The 13,647-nt window shown below is 40.3% G+C and overlaps 2 long non-coding RNA genes across 3 annotated transcripts; both read left to right on the top strand.

Moving 5' to 3' along the window:
• Positions 1 to 565: 565 nt before the first annotated feature.
• LOC134435958 (uncharacterized) lies at positions 566 to 2,757 on the top strand. 2 transcript variants are annotated; one of them, XR_010032145.1, is made up of 4 exons: positions 566 to 610; positions 2,118 to 2,228; positions 2,328 to 2,402; positions 2,674 to 2,757. It is a non-coding gene; the product is annotated as an uncharacterized LOC134435958 (long non-coding RNA). The 2 variants fall into 2 exon arrangements; XR_010032144.1 differs by lacking the exon at positions 566 to 610 and having other exon boundaries at positions 1,855 to 2,228.
• A 7-nt stretch (positions 2,758 to 2,764) lies between these two features.
• LOC134435957 (uncharacterized) lies at positions 2,765 to 5,074 on the top strand. Its single transcript, XR_010032143.1, has 6 exons — positions 2,765 to 2,791; positions 2,908 to 2,993; positions 3,306 to 3,397; positions 3,645 to 3,762; positions 3,873 to 3,955; positions 4,423 to 5,074. It is a non-coding gene; the product is annotated as an uncharacterized LOC134435957 (long non-coding RNA).
• Positions 5,075 to 13,647: the final 8,573 nt, after the last annotated feature.

Here is a 13,647-nt window from a genome sequence, read left to right as displayed (position 1 = left end):
GTCTGTGCGTCGAGTAAATTCATTCACTTTGGCTGAAATCTTTTGATGTCTCAGGATTGCGGGGAGACACTGAATTTGTACCTGCGGTAACGCATCCCTTTAAATCAGACAGTTGACACACTCTATACAAGTCTACTGATTGCAGTGAAGATTGAAGATCAATTCTAAATGTCTATTCCATCAATTCTAAATGTCACACTGAGCAATATCATCCATTATCCATCCACCCTAATCCCCACACTCTGAAATCCAAGTATGGTTTCATTATTCATTTTAAAATCTAACGTACGAATAAGTTAACCCTCTGGTTGTGTTACACTCTAAAAAGAGCTGGGTTATTACTTTGACTAAACCCCTGGGTCAATTGCTTTTCTATAAAAAATGGGTTAAATATAACCCATATTGGGTTATTTTTCTGACCAATTACCTGGGTTATTGACCAAACCCACATCAGCACCCAGGCCCTGGGTCATTTCAACCCTGTAATCTAAGTTATCTTGTCAACGATATTTGAATTTTGAATTTTACCAGTCGCCATTGCCAAAACGGCTACCGGGCTACCAACGTCCAGGAGAGAGGACATCGGATGGCTTATGAAAGCATTGTTTCGGTAAGTGTGCGCCTTTTATGTATATAAACTTGCCATATATTGCTTTTCGCTGTGTAAATGTGCGTCAGCCGTGAGTTCCTGTTTGTGGAAAGCAAAGGCACATTTCATAGAAAGTTACACATTTCGAGTAATAGGTGGAAACGGTATTAACTAGTCTTTTAAGGGGAGCAAATGAATAAGCACTAGGTCATAACTGCAGCGGTTTGCTGCCCTGTGGTGGATTTGGGAATATAGATGCTTGCTTTAATGAATTTTACAAATGTAGGCTACATTTCATTGGAAAGTTACATGTTCCTCCAGCCTTCGTCCATGTTCTGTCAACGGTGGTTAGTTAGCTACCGTAAGTCATAATGTTAGCCCTTCTGGCATTCATTTGGTTGTTATTTCGCTTAATATAGCTCATAACGGATGGTTGGCTGTCAGGTTGGGCGGATACTTTTTAGGTAGATTGTGTGTCCACTACACAGGCGATAAACTTACCTAATGCAGGACGCTAAACTGACACAAATCTGACAAATTATATCTAGCCGCTAGCGTATTACTTCACCTACTCAACTCAACCTAGAATGCAATAACGACAGCATTTTCGTTCGGGGGGCAAGCTGGCATCTGAAGACTGTCTTCGGTTACCACAAGTGTCATGTTAATTCTACATCAGGGAAGTCGATGAACTTTCTTCTTTTTTTGTATCACCTAGAACTAGTTTTGTGGGTGCAAGTGCTTGTGTGACTTCGCCTGCGATATTGAACTCACTGCGAGTCCGAACTCTGATAAAGGCAGAGGGAGAGCTCGCGCATAATACCGGCATGTTAGGTGTGGTAAGTCGCATCATGTGCTTGGTCAGCTTGCTTGCGCAAGAAAATGTTGTCGCGACAATGGTTTATTGTTTGTGTTAACTGACGTTTCTTATCTCGGCTCCTATGTGCTTTGCTTGTTTGGTTAGCGTCGTAGCTTCTACTACATAACTGTTTGATTACCGTATACGGATGAAGCTGGCTGCGTGGGGAACTGTTTACATTCACCTGTCGTTGTGTTCCAAAATCATAAGGCTTTAATGCGAAGGGTTATAGTTAGCCAATTTCTCTCTTTCACGAGCAGGGATTTGTTGCTTTGTTGACGCTACAGGGAAGTTTCCTGGTTTAAAGAAAGTTGTGGCTAGAGAGCTCTATAGGCAATAAGGCAACAGCTACTTCAACAAGCTACCGGTATGCATGATAGCTGATATCAGCCGCAAATCGTGCGTGTGTTGTCCCAGAGACCGTTTAGTTCTAGTGTGACTGTGTGATATTGTACTCTGTAGTATGTGCAGTATTTCCGAAGACTGGTTGGTTTATATTTTTGTTAATGTAAATGAAATATGTAAAGTTGTTGTGTGCACTACAGTAGTGAGACAAAAGCCTTTCATATATTTAGGTTGCCTGTATGTTTTGAAGGTGTGTCTGCAAAGCTCTGTAACGTTTTGTCTGTTTTTTTTTTTTTTTTTTAAATCTCTTATGCTCTGGATAAGATGGACGTCTTTCCTCTGACCTGTTACCAAGACAGCTGGATGTGTAAGAAGCTGGAACTAAGTCACTGAAGAAGTAAACCGATGAAAACCGATTTGGATTGTCTGAGAGATGTAAGTGACTGAGTTCAGGACAAATGTGTATGTCAACTGTATTGTAGGCCTATTACTTTAACAATAAAATCACAATAACTGCTTATTTTTTGGCTGTAGGACACAAGTAAAAGGAGAAGAATGCTGCTCAGCTGGGTTGGCGAAGCTCTTGGATATCATCAGCACATGTATGAAGTAAGTTTTTTAAATCAATGCACAACAGCAGGCGTTAATGCGCGTGCACGCACGCACACACACACACACACACACACACACACAGACACACACAATGAGAGCTGGCCTGATATTGTTCTTTGATTCTGTGAATTTGTATGGAATGCCTACAGTACTGTCTGGTGTCACTTCAGACAATTTTGCAACGGTTTACTGTATGTTCTGTCTATTTGTCTGCCAAACTCTCAAACTTGTTGTCTTTCTTTTTGTCTTCCTCTTTGGGCACCGGTAGGCACAGAGTCATTCCGGTAGGCACAGAGTCGTTCCTCGATGGACGTGATGACCTGGCACCAAAACCGCTTAATGTGTATGAAGCTGTCTACATCGAGGGAAGAACCCAGCACTGAAATGTTGAGTGTATGATCCAGTTATTGTAAACATGGGTGCCAGTTGTACTATATATTTCACAGTAAAATCCCAATTACTATTACAATACTCATAGTTATTCATTCTTTTTCTGCTGTAGGACACAAATGAAAGAAGAGTACTTCTGCTCTGCTGGGTCTGCGACACTACTTATCCGAGGAGTCCTCAAACATCAGGATGTAGGAAGTAAGATCTTTATATGTCATGCATAACAGCCCATGCGTGCACGCGCGCACACACACACACGCCACACATATGCTCATACACACACGTACAAAACATGCGCATGCACACCCCACTCTACACCACACACAAATAAACACACACAACCTTAAAGGAAAATCCCTACTAGTTTCAACATCCAATTATATTGTTCTCACTACCACTGGCTTGTCAGGACCCAACAACGCAGTTCAGGATAAATGTGTATGTCAACTGTATTGTAGGCCTATTACTTTAACCATGAAATCACAATAACTGCTTATTTTTTGGCTGTAGGACACAAGTAAAAGGAGAAGAATGCTGCTCAGCTGAGTCGGCGGTCACACTACTTATTCAAGAAGCTCTTGGATATCATCGGCATGTGTGAAGTAAGTTTTTTTATATCAATGCACAACAGCAGGCGTTAATGCACACACACACACACACACACACACACACACACAATGAGAGCTGGCCTGATATTGTTCTTTGATTCTGTGAATGTGTATGGAATGCCTACTGTCTGGTGTCACTTCAGACAATTTTGCAACGTTTTACTGTATGTTCTGTCTATTTGTCTGCCAAACTCTCAAACTTGTTGTCTTTCTTTTTGTCTTCCTCTTTGTGCACTGGTAGGCACAGTCATTCCGGTAGGCACGGAGTCGTTCCTCGATGGACGTGATGACCTGGCACCAAAACCACTTAATGTGTATGAAGCTGTGTCTGCATCGAGGGAAGAACCCAGCACTGAAATGTGAGTGTATGATCCAATAATTGTAAACATGGGTGCCAGTTGTACTATATATTTCACAGTAAAATCCCAATTACTATTACTCATAGTTATTCATTCTTTTTCTGCTGTAGGACACAAATGAAAGAGGACGTCTTCTCTGCTGGGTCTGCGACACTACTTATCCTAGGAATCCTCAAACATCAGGATGTAGGAAGTAAGATCTTTTTTATGTCATGCATAACAGCCCATGCGTGCACGCACACGCACACACACACACATACAAAACATGCACGTGCACACTCCACTCTACACCAAACACAGATAAACACACACAACCTTAAAGGAAAATCCCTACTAGTTTCAACATCTAATTATATTGCTCTCACTACCACTGGCTTGTCAGGACCCAACAGCCTCTTTTTTCCAGCCCTGTCCGTCATCTCATTCTAATGAGTGCATGATCTGTTTACATATAAAACAGACATAGCGTGTAGCACCCAAAATGCACATGCAGTCAAGTCAGAAATAACATTTATATATATATATATATATATATTATATATATATATATATATATATATATATATATATATATAATTTCTCTAAACCATATTTTTGATGACTGAGATGGAAGAGCCATGTCTTAATCATTAACACTTTTGTTTGTTTCGCTTTTTCAAGACTTATGGTGAGATGCCAAGAACCGCCATGAGGGATATGCAACCTGCAGCTTCACCATGCTTTTGGGAGATCATGTACTACGTGAACCTTGAGTATCTACAAGCCAGCTACTTTAAGTCCTTGAAAGGGTAGTGATGTCATTCAAGCCAGATCACGAGACAAGGTCCTGTACAAACTGTCAATCTAAGTGTTGCGACATCCCTGTCAGTTCTTTTGGACTGAATACATGCTGTGTTTGAAATGTATTATTCGGATAACCTCCCATCAGGGAATACCTTGTCTGTTAATGACGGATGGACATGCCATTGACATGCAGTGCACACTTTGATGTTTTTTATTGTAATGTTTTCTATGTTTTTCCGATGTTCTTTTTTATTTATGTTCTGTTATATGCTGGTTATGTAAGTACTGTATGGAGTGTAGTGACTGTGGAGCCCAAGACAAATTTCAACCTGGGGACAAAAAGTTCACTCCACTCTGTTAGCGCAGTTATGGATGCACTGTAAATTTTGTAATTAACCAAAAGTACGGTGAGAAGCCTGTTTGTGCAGATGGACCTGCTGGCGGGCCTGTTTACTCATAGCTAAAAAGCAACATATTCTCTGTGCAAAGCACATGGGCTCTTTGCAAAGGGGTTAAACATTTTCATGTGCTGTTTTACAATGTGCTATACAAAAGGTAAGGTGAAACTATTTTTTTGAAATTCTATAATTGAAGAGATCAGATGCAAACCCCCCTAAGTGCCATTTAAGAAAATAATCTTAATTTAATTTTATTTAATAAAAAGCTATCAAAATTGCATATATTTTTTTTTTATTTATGTAATATAACTATTTATATGTATTATCAAGTACATAAATGTAAACCAACCCAACAACAGTGTTGTCTAAAAATATAGAAGTGCAGGTCTTCAGAAATGGAGTTAGGGGGTTTTGCATCTGAACTCTTCAATTGTACAGTGTCACTGAAATCAAATGGTGCATTGGTAAAACTGAACCATTTCCTTTAATCCCGTTTAGCAGAGCCTATGTTTGAACTATACTGTCACCAATATTGTAATGACTGAGTTTTAACCTGTTACTTAAGGCTCTTGGTAATGTCATAGCAATGTTGCTATGATGTACTTGAGTCTTTTCAGTCATGAGTGATCAGTCTTGCTGATAACCCGTCTTTGCAAAGAGGCTACAAAGATGCATGTAAATTCAATTAAGGTTTTATTGCTCCAATGCTATCATGTGTTAATGCTACACTGCTGTGATTTGCATCTTTATAGTATACTTTTATGAAATGTATTGTTAATTATCTTCATTGTTCAGCAATAAAAAAAAAAGATCTGAAATATTATGCATTCTTGTATTTTGTTTTTTTAAGTTGATCTTAATTAATGCATTGGTCAACAATTCTGGTATATTTCACCCTAATGTAATAATGTTAAGTCATAATTGTTTTTTTGTAAATCCCCTTGCAATTTAAATACCCAATATTGGGTTAAAGTATGAACCCAACAAAGAAGTCAATATGACCCAATAATGTGGTAGCAGGTCTGACCCATTTAATGGGTTCTTTTAACACACAAATTGGGTCAGAATGACCCATTTAGTTGGTTTAGGGGAATGACCCAATGTGAGGGTTAAAATATTTTAACCCAGCCAAAGGGTAGGCCCAATACTGAACCAGGGCCTGGGTCAGAAAATAACCCAATTTGGGTTGTTTTTGACCCAGGCTTTTTAAGAGTGTAGAAACATGGTTACGTTCATGGTTTTAACGGTCAAAATTGACCGCCTACACAAAAAAGGTAATAATACATTGATTATAAATAATAATTAGTGGTGGGCCGTTATCGGCGTTAACGTGCTGCGATAATGTGAGACTCTTGTCGCGCGATAAAGAAAATATCGCACGTTAATCTATTCTCAAAATATAGGTTTGGAGTTTGGGTATGCACGTCACCATAGCGTTTAATTGACAGACGCTTTTAGACTGCGCTCCAGTCGCTTCTCCTCTCTCCACCTGTTGTTTCAGCAGACCTACTAAATATGAAGTGTTTGCATGCTGAAAACATTAATCCCTCTGCCGTGGTAGTTGTTGTTTGAGTGCTTTTTCATAAGTGGTAGACTAAAGAGACGTTATTGTTTGAGGTGAAGCATAGAGAGACATTATTGTGTGTGAGTAGCTACCAGCCCGACATAGCCTACATTTCCTCACGCATTGCATAGAATAGGCCTACATAAACAACTTCCAGAAATCTTGCCTGTGCTATAATTGCAAAACATTCCGTGTGATAAATGCATTGTGAAGATGTCAAACTCAAATTGTCAATGTCTACTCTCGCTGAATGTTTGTGCTGCGATCGCACATTTGCGATGCAATGAAATATTCTCATGTCAGACGGTAATAGACATCGCGGTTGTCGCGCTTGACTTTTTTTTTTTTTGCAAACTGAATTCATGTCGCGTTGTAACTCATCTGGCATTCTACCTCTGAGAAGTGAACAACTGTCAAATCGCCGTGTGCCAGTGCTGTAGGTTCTAGATAGGCATATCCAGTAGCCTGGCTCTGCTGAGGGCTGCTGTGCCTACTACGCGCAGAGCTCCTGCCTCTCTTAAAGGAGCCGCTGCTCCTTTTAACAGTCAGTGGCAGATTCTCTCTCTCTCTCTCTCTCTCTCTCTCTCTCTCTCTCTCTCTCTCTCCCCATTAGAAATGCTGAATTGTTGAGGTAATATTGTTTAAATAGCCTAAATGTTTGATAGATTTATCTGTATTTGCCTCTACAACTTATAGCTCTGTTCATTCATTTTTTCAATTTCAGTAGGCCCTATCTTATAACTGTAAATGTTTCCTAACATATTGGACACACTTTACACATATTGCTGTGATTTTGTCATCTCCAAGTATCAACATGGCCATTTTTTGAAGATGAGATGCATTTTGGAAAAAAAAGACGAGCTCTGGTCTAATGCGCCATCTGTCTTAAGAAACCCCAAGGTTTTTTTTGGCATTATTTCGCTATCGTGCCTATTCTGAATGAGCCATTTTGATATAGATTAATCTAGATTAATCTAGATTAATTTCATAATTACAGTGAGATTAATCTAGATTAAAAAAATTAATCTATGCCCACCCCTAATAATAATATTTTAATACCTTTTAGACATCATTTTGAAACATTTCCAATGTGATTTAAATGTTATTCTGTTTTGCTTTAGAGATTTGTTGACTTTTTTTTCCTCATCTTGCACCAATTCGTTTTATTAACCCTCTGGAGTGTAGGGGCTCTCAGAGGCTTTCGGGCCGTTTGGAACACCTTTACTTTTTTCAAGTATTTCAACTAACTGTAAACATCTATACTAATGTGGTTGTATTCTGAAAAGCCTAACAAAAATAATATGAGAGTAAAGTGAATGTAATATAACTGTATATAACTTTGGGAGATGTCATTTTTGACCAAAACACCATGAATGTAAAAAGTTGGTGTATCTTCCACAATTCTTTAGGAATTTCATTGTATTTCATTTTGGCCATTTGAATAGGTTAGCTGGAGGATATCGTGTCATTTGTGTATGATGAAAAATAGAGAAGTTATGAAGTAATGAAGTTCCAAAACGGTCATTTTTGACCGTAACACAACCAGAGGGATAAACCACACACAAAACAAAAACTTTTTATTTTTAAATCCCAATCTCATTGTTTTAAATGTAAATGACACTCTAAAACACGCTAAATACAAAATACAAAATGCACTTCTAAAACAAACTATCAAATGTAAGTCATTTCTAAAATCACAACCTCACACGGTACGGTAGATAAGGCTATAAGAAGCATCACACTGCAGATCAGGTTATACTGCCCTACAGGCCAAGTGCAGTAACCATATTTTTTTTGTCAAAATTGAGTTTAGACTGAAAGGGGTCTTCATAACACCTCATTTATATTGTGACAAAGCCTTATGGTTCAAATGTGTCTCATGTTGGAGATAGCGCTATGTCAAACTTGCAGTTACTATGGTATCCAATCTAATACCAAAGCTTTGATGTCTTTTTCCTCCATTTTCATCATTAGCGTAGTGACTGCACCTTGCCTTTGTAGGGCAGTATAAGAAGCTTCACACATTTGAAATGAAACTCAAGTCACTCACTAGTCTGGCCATCGTGACTACCAGTTTCCTCAAGACAAATTCCCCCCAAAGGAAGGGAACCAATCAATTTTGAGCATTTTCAAAGGCTCAATGGGGCATGTTTAAGGCAATGCAACACCAGTTGAGTTAACAGGTGAATGAAGGAATAGGTGGTCTAATGGAGTGATGCTTCAACCAGTTTCATACTTTTTGTGACGGCCTTTGCACCTCTTGCAGAGAAATGTTGTAGTCCAGGCCAGAATAATGTCTCCAGGAAATGAGTAGTCGTGATAGCCAGATTGATCACTCACTACCAGGGGTGAAAGTAGTTTTCATTTTTCGCCGGTGCTACCCCTACCTAGCCTGGCGATGCCATCCTATGTACTCCACCCAAAGATTTTGGCTCCGCACATTGTCTGGCAAAAGCCTCCAGCTCGGTTCTCTCAGCGTTTAGCCAATGAGCAAACAGTTGAGAGTTGTGACGCAGAACTCACCCGCGAAGCCCGTTACTGATTGGTTAAGGTAACTGTATTCATACTTTCGTTTTGTTATTTGTATGCTTTTACGGCGCTATATCGTAACAGTCACGCTAATAAAGCAAAATATGGGTTTTAATTTGAATTCGGAACGCCAATGAATTAAATGGCAGCGTAAGATCAGACCATCTGCCACCCTCCACGGAGTCGGATTCCTCTTAGCTTTTGCCAGACTGTTTGAAGGAGTCAACAGTCGCTCTCGCCCAGGCTAACCCCTACACCCCCACCCACCCAATCCGCAAAACAAACAATAAACAAACAAAATAAACAATGTGTGTATTACAAATCTAGTATATGGCTACTTGACCATTTCTGGGATAGGAATTCTATAGGAGGACACTTGTCTCAAAAGGCATAGTGCGTTTGTATGCATTTTCTACTTACTGTAAATAGCAGACCTTACTTTTTGTCAAATGTGGGTTTTTGGGCAGCATTAAACCTATTCTCTTACCGTTACTGCACATCAGCTGTACATTTTATAGCGGTGCTGCGCATCTGTGCACACCCGTCTTCTTTCACCCCAGCTCTCCACTATAACAACTAGTATCCATAGGGATGCACGATGTATCGGCCAATATTTGACATTTTTCAACACATCGGACATCGGTCCGATGGGTAAAACTGGGCCGATGTTAATGCAGATGTTTTTTTTTATATGTTACGGTTCTAAAAGATTGGACTTGACGGTGACTTTCATTTTTTGTCTTCTAGTTTGTCTCTATTTTTTATCTAATGTTATCACAGGGAGTTAAAAAGTGTTTTTTGGAAATAAGAGGACATTCAAAAATTCAGTTTGTTTGCATCATTTTCTGTCTGCATTACATGTTATCTCTTTAAAAAAAAAAAAAAAACTCCATTCAGGTTCCCAGTCATCACTTGCCCGTGGGCGCCATCTGGTGGAGCTGCACGTTTTTGAAGGAATAGTGGGAGCCAATAGGAGCCAGGCATCTGATATATTCTGCTTCCTCTGGTGTGTGTGTGTGTGTGTGTGTGTGTGTGTGTGTGTGTGTGTGTGTGTGTGTGTGTGTGTGTGTGTGTGTGTGTGTACACTGTGTGTGTGTGTGTGTGTGTGTGTGTGTGTGTGTGTGTGTGTGTGTGTGTGTGTGTGTGTGTATACTGTGTGTGCGTGTGTGTGTGTTTGTATACTCCAGTGTTAATTTTGACAAGAATTTTTAATTTGGTTTTAGTTTTAGTCACAATTTAGTCATCTAAATCATTTTTGTTTTAGTCTAGTTTTAGTCGACTAAAATTCATACAATTTTAGTCGACAAAATTAAAAAAAAATTTAGTCAACTAAAATATTACATTCATTTCTAGATGTCTAGATAGACATTCTTGTCTGCACTTCTCTATAAAATTGTCAAACTAAAATATCATTTGGGGAAATCAATGATTAAAATGACATATTGAAATCATAAAATATTGTCAAAAACTGCCAGAGCGTCTCATAAGCCAGTGCGTCCAATGTGTAAAAAGAAAAATGGCCGCGACACTCATAAATCTCTGTCGATATTTCGACTTCGGGGGAATACGGTACTGCACGTTATGATAAAATACTTGTGGGTATAGGCCTACCAGTAATCAAGAGCATCGTGGGGTACAGTAGCCAGGTTACTGTTGGCCTATGCAAGCGTTACAATGGCACTTGTTGGAAGACGTCTCTCTCTCTCTCTCTCTCTCTCTCTCTCTCTCTCTCTCTCTCTCTCTCTCTCTCTCTCGTGCGCGTATTGCAAGCTGTTGCCGATTATTTGCTTGATGCAAAGTTGTGATGGCATACGCCCTCTCGTTGACATGGTTGTGTGCATGGCTGCATGCATTTGCAAGACTTCATTGCAATAACGTATGTGAAAGCGTGGAAGGACCATTCACTTTCTATGTCAGTGTCCTTGACTGAAACAAGTCGCAAAACTCCACACTTCCGAATCCTTTGCGATCGGCACTAAAGTGATTCTTATCAGAAGGCTTGTGCCTACGCATAGACCCCTAAATTACAAACATTAGCGAACATTGAAAAAAGATCAGACAACGACCGGCGGGTAGCAGGTTAATGAAAGCGAGTGGAGAAGTGGAGAAGTTCTGCAAAAATGCATCGTTAGAGAAAGATGTTTGCTGTGCGACAGCACCACCACCATTTCATGACTGCATAAACTTCTTCGTCATGGATAAATGGGTAACAATATTTTTCCAGCCAGGATTGCACTGAAAAGTAGGCTACTGCTGTTAAAAAAAGGTCACGGGTGTGCGGCACAGACGCTGCCTGTCACTGTACCTGCGTGTGTGTGTGTGTGTGGGAGAGGAGGAGGGAGACGCACGTGGAGCAGATGCGAAATAGCAGGCAATTGTTTTTCAATGTTTCAGTGACATATTAACAAAAATGCTTCCTATTGGTTTTCGTCTCCGGTGGTATTGTAGTCACATTTTCATTTTTTTGACGAAAATCTAAATCAATATCGTTATATTTTTCGTACAAACGCATGCTGTTTTTTTCGTCATCGTTTTATTGTCGTCAGGGGGAAAATAATCGTTAACGATAATAATGACGAAAATATTTTGTCACGAAATTAACACTGGTATACTCTGTGTGTGTGTGTGTGTGTGTATGTATGTGTGTGTGTGTGTGTGTGTGTGTGTGTGTGTGTGTGTGTGTGTGTGTGTGTGTGTGTGTGTGTGTGTGTGTGTGTGTGTGTGAGATGCCTCCTCAGGTGTAGCGCTGGTAGCAAGGTGCTCTGCCACCCCTCACTGGATCAGTCCCCTTGCTGTGTCTATCAGTCACATTCTGCACACACACACACACACACACACACACACACACACAGACAGACACACACACACACACACACACACACACACACACACACACACACACACACACACAGGAAGGCGCAATGTAATGCAGGTGTGTTGAAACAGCAGTCACTTCATTCAGCAAAATAGAAAAAAAAACCCTCTAAAAAGTATGCTGAGTGCTGGGTCTAGTCACTGAGAAGTACGTATTTCAGTCTGTGTCTGTCTTGATTTTACTGTCCTCACCCGTGAGCACCACAAAGGCTGAAGCACTGACATCCTTCTACAGGGTGGTGTAACCAGAGATTCTTTAAGTATATAGAGATATGCCAACATAATAGGTTTCTATGGGCACCTAACATTACCAGGTTCCGGTCTGCCTAAAGGGGCGTGTCATAATGCTCCTAGCATTGAATAGAACAGTCCTTAGGTCTGCCTAGGTCTGCCTAAAGGGGGATTTCCCCCCCTCCCCCTTGCAATAGTAGAACCCGGAAACAATGTCTCTCTCTCTACTCTCTCTGATAATACTGTACATACAGTACTGCGGTGGTGCTCAAACTGTGGTATGCGTACCACTGGTGGTACTTGAGACATCTCTGCTGGTACTTGGAAGAATTCATTTTTTGTGGATTGATTTGAAGGCTGATCAAGTTAATGCAGTCGAAAATGTCTGTATGGTCTCACATTTTGTAATATTGAACTGTATGAATCTGAAAACATAATACAGAATAATAGGCTACTAGGCAAGCAAGAAATTTAAAAACAAACTTGCACTGAATGTGACCGTAGCTGTTGATGCCGTTATGAACCTCTCCTGTATTGACTGGCAAAAGTGAATATGGAAGGCCTTTGCTGCAAAATTCTAATGTTGGTTGTCAAGGTGGTACTCGGAGAGCTCAATATTTTCTCGGGTGGTGCTTCACACAAAAAGTTCGAGAACCACTGCAGCAGCGATCCTACAGCCCACGATTCAATGAATCGATTTCTCCACAAGAGAATCGATTAAGTAAGGGTTAACGTTCGGCGAGAAGGTCGCTACCGTGGAATAGCAGCACGACAGAGAGAATCTTTAGACCCCGACGCGGAGCGGAGGGGTCTTGTTCTCTCTGAAGTGCTGCTATTCCACAAAGCGACCGACTCACCGAAAGTTAACCCGCTTATTATATGGATATACTTAAATGACTCACACATGGCGGGGACATTTCTTTAGGCCTATTTAATGTTAAGATTGTTGCTGCGCAAAACAAAACAGTGCCGTTGTGGAACCGCTAGGCAACAGCTAGGTAGCCAGGACAACAGGTGTTGTCTATCACAGCAGCTGATTAGAGTCTTGTTGAAAAGTCGCTTTAGCAGTGAAAAGTCTTGTTGCCATTGACAGCGGTCTGTTATAGACCAACCCGTCCGTTATCGAAAAATAACAGACGTGCGAACGTTGGGGAGCCCCGTTGAAATGAATGGAGCATTCGACTGATGACGTCACAACCATATAATAATCGTTGTTAATCCATGAATCGAATTTTGTAATTATTGCACTCATTTTGAGAGGCATTTTATTTCGCTCAAAACAAAGGGGCAAACAAAGAGGTGTGTTCTATATTTCAACTGGGAGACAAAGGGGTGTGTTCTATATCTCACATGAAAGACAAAGGGGCGTGTTTTATATCTCACCTCAAAGACAAAGGGGCGTGTTCTATATCTCATCTCAGAGACAAAGGGGCGTGTTCTATATCTCATCTCAGAGACAAAGGGGCGTGTTCTATATCTCACCTCAGAGACAAAGGGGTGTGTTCT

The sequence above is a fragment of the Engraulis encrasicolus genome, chromosome 20 (assembly GCF_034702125.1).
Source record: "Engraulis encrasicolus isolate BLACKSEA-1 chromosome 20, IST_EnEncr_1.0, whole genome shotgun sequence".
In the NCBI taxonomy this organism is placed as follows: Eukaryota; Metazoa; Chordata; class Actinopteri; order Clupeiformes; family Engraulidae; genus Engraulis; species Engraulis encrasicolus.
This window is presented reverse-complemented; position numbering and strand designations above follow the sequence as displayed.